This window comes from Montipora capricornis, chromosome 12, assembly GCF_036669925.1.
Source record: "Montipora capricornis isolate CH-2021 chromosome 12, ASM3666992v2, whole genome shotgun sequence".
In the NCBI taxonomy this organism is placed as follows: domain Eukaryota; kingdom Metazoa; phylum Cnidaria; class Anthozoa; order Scleractinia; family Acroporidae; genus Montipora; species Montipora capricornis.
Genome location: NC_090894.1, coordinates 33941235 through 33944937, shown reverse-complemented (window position 1 = coordinate 33944937; position 3703 = coordinate 33941235). Strand labels below are relative to the sequence as shown.

The 3703-nt window shown below is 37.9% G+C and overlaps 1 protein-coding gene across 1 annotated transcript in view; it reads right to left on the bottom strand.

The window, feature by feature from the left end:
- LOC138027592 (polycystin-1-like protein 2) overlaps positions 1 to 3057 on the bottom strand; it is a 71726-nt gene extending 68669 nt beyond the window's left edge. The window contains exon 1 of the mRNA XM_068875136.1: positions 2985 to 3057. The gene's annotated coding sequence lies outside the window, so the exon portion shown is untranslated. The remainder of the gene's footprint in view (positions 1 to 2984) is intronic.
- Between the last annotated feature and the right edge of the window lie 646 nt (positions 3058 to 3703).

The following is a 3703-nucleotide window of genomic DNA, read 5'->3' as shown; positions in this document are numbered from 1 at the left end:
AACAATTGGTTCTCCTCATATCTCAAAAATCGCACCCAAACAACGCAAGTAGATCATTATATATCTGATAAAGCCTTTGTTGGATGTGGAGTTCCTCAAGGTTCAGTTCTTGGACCATTGCTTTTCTTGCTATATGTCAATGACATCCACAGATGCTCAAATAAATTAAGGTTTTACCTCTTTACAGATGACACTAACATTCTCTATGCGGACAAAAATTTGAAAGATCTGGAAACAACAGTCAACAATGAACTTGAAAACCTCTATAACTAGCTAACAGCCAATAAACTAACTCTTAATATTAAAAAATCCAACTTTGTAATTTTTCATCCTTACCAAAAGCGACTTGCTTATCAACGAAAACTTTGCGTGTTTGATAATGAAAAGAATCAATATGTTCGTCTCGAGTCTGAAGTTTATATAAAATATCTGGGCGTTCTCGTTGATCAGAATCTTTCTTGGAAATACCACATTGATCATATTGTCACAAAAATTAGTAAAAATGTTGGGTTGATTGCAAAGCTACGCCACTCTGTACCTCGACCAATACTATTGAATATCTATAAGTCATTAGTTCATCTTTATCTAACCTACGGTCTTGCTGCCTGGGGCCAGGCATGCAAGACTTATCTTAATAAAATTTTAATTCCTCAGAAAAGGGCTCTTCCCTTATTGTACTTCACAGACTGGCATGACCATGCAATTCCTTTATTTGTCGAAGCAAACGTGCTACCAATAACTTTTCTTTATGACCTTTATTATGAATCGGTATCAACTTTAATGTGCATTTTTGTTGCCCCGCCTCGACTAGCTTCTCAGCTATTTGCGGGGCAAACTACGTATACCCCAACTTGTACTTAAAGATAAATAAATAAATAAATAAATAAAGTTGTAAAAGTTGTAAGTTGCGTTCCGAGTCCAGAATAGGAGGCTCGTAAAAGTGTATACCAGGCTACAGTTTGTGTAATTTCAACCCTTACATTATGATGGTTTGCCACATCAATCCCTTCAAAGTTCATCAGGTGGCAGCGGAAAGAGCAGCTGAAAATTAAAGTTATTGAATTGTCGGTTTACTGATGTACTTTATTCCACTTTATCTCTGAAAGCAAGATCATTCACATTTTGATGTATTTCAATGAAACATGCCAGGTTGGCGTGGTACCAGAATCGGCAAACTACGGCAATGTAACCAAGAAAGGACGAACTTCAAACACCATCTGCTCCAACACTTAAATAACATTTGAGTGCTTTACACAAACTTCTGAAAACACAAGCTAGTGAGATTTCCCTCTTATTTTACGAAAACTCATTGCAAATACCTGTTTATATATCATATAAGGGCAAAATTGTCTTGTCACCGTCGAAGGCAAAACGAAAACCAGTTAAGTAAACGAATTAAAAAAGCATTTGTTCGCTCGCATTTTAGAGCAAAACAAACAAACAAATCAACTTTTCTCTTTATGTCCAAAAGCGTACAGATAATTGTTGTTTAATTCCAGTTGACAATAAAAATTCGATTTTCATTCCAGAACAAAGGAAGAACCGATTAAACAACCTTTTAAAAATACGCATCCACTTCAAATAAAGCATCCGTAAAAATAACAATCGGTTTAGTACCCAAGGAAAGAATATGTGGAGTAACTTCTTCCGCTGAGTATGAACTATTACTGGTATTCTGTTTTGTCGTTATCGTTCTCTTTCGCTCTCCTTTCGTTTCTGTTCTAGACATAGGTCCACCAGGCGTCATGTAACCTTATTAGAGCTTCTAAAGACATGCCAAAAATTGCAATACAAAAAAAAGCAGCTCAAAGCAAACTAAAAATAAACACTCAGCTTTAAGTTTACTATCCCTCCGATGCTTGACTTGAATAACTGCGTAGCCACCAGTGTGGACCACAGCTATCATGATATGTCAAACTGGATTGAAACCAGCGAAAAATGCAGAAAGAAAACATTTTCCAAACTGTTTTCCACCTGAACACGAAAAGCGTTGAATGTGTAAGAACTATAGCTGATGTAGTATAGCTGTGTAGCCGGGTTGAGCCACACAAAATCGCACGAAAAATTAAGCCTCGTTTATGTATACGTGATTCAACCTGGATTGAGCCTGCAATCCAATCGAAAAACCTGTACCTGGTCAGCGGTCAACCTAAAAAAAACCAGCTGAATTCGATGATCTCTAAGCTTGAGCCCACGATATGGTCACGTGATGATGGACAGCGGATACCTTGTTTTGACTGGTGTCAATTGATCAAGACATGGATGTCCAATGTCAAAGATGTATGCTGTAAACTGCCATGATACTGGTCATATTGGCATACATGGATGGCTGGACGTGGTGATGTACGGACGTACGGACGTACGGACGTTCGATGACGTCATGGCTATAAAACCAATATTTCTCGCATCGATGGGTTACCATATTTACTTAACAATGCTGCTCTGCGAGCGCTCACCTTCAGCGTTCGATCAGGTATAGGCTAAGGGTTCCAGGGTCCCAGCGCACATCCCCACCCACAAATTCCTAAAGTACCCCCCCCCCCCCCCCTTTCCGGGATTTCGAGATCGCTTCGTGACTATAAACGCCTTAACCACGTTCGATTTAGCTATTTTACTAAAATCATAGTATAATTGTGTTAAGGGCAGATCTGTCAGGGAATATATCAACAAACAAGAATAAACAAAAATTCGACCCTCTACTGAGAATGAGGTTAATTCCAAAATAGGTCCTGAGAGAAGAGTAAGAGAGATACTAAGAACACACACACAAAAGAAAAAGAAACAAGTCGCTCCATGCGATCTGTTTTGAGAAGAGACAGAGTCACTGCTCAAGAGAGTACTGATCTTATTTCTAGCGAAGGTAAGGATCTGATTCAAAACATTATCCGACACAATCACTGAATCACTTTTTTTAAAACCAAGGGGGGATCCTGACATGAATGGTATTGATTATTTCAAGTCTAAAACTCCTAATGGCTACTAACCTCTACACTTTATTGTGCTTCAACCTCCGATCAGACGCTTCAAAGTTTTCTCCAAAGTACAACAGCTCGTGACAACACTTCACCTGCCTCTAATACGATGCCAGTCTTTTCGTTTGTCCGCGAGTTTGCTTTTTTTCTGCATGTAGACTTCAGTGCAATCATAGATTTTAAGATAACTTTTTGCTTCCATTTCCGGTTTTAATAGCCAATCATTTAATTTTGCTTACTTTCGTGGAAAAAATTATCTACATTTTAATTTGCGAATGGCCCAGCTCACTTTGCAAGAAATATCATCGAAGTAAATTGAAACCGATAAGCGTAAATCTTATCTTCGGGATATTTAATTTTGACCTTGTTATTAAGTTGTACGAATAAGCTACAAAGAGGATTTTCCATCTCGTAAAAGTATGAAGTTATGAATTTTTAGCATTGTGCGGTGTATGTAAGATAACGAGTCAGTAGTAAAAGACGAAATTAGATATCCGCATTGCGTTGCTGGCAATTTGAAAGCAAGACTTGCGTGAAAAGAAAGACAATTCTTTATTCAATTGTCGGTGAGTACGGAGGCGATCCAATTTTCTGTGGTGATCCAAATCTGTTCTTGGTTTTGTCATTAACAACCGCATAGGTGAATAATCTTACAAACGAGCGCAGAGACTGTCAAGTACGTGCTTTCTTTTTATTGCACAAAAAAATGAAGTTATTTTATGGAATACAAT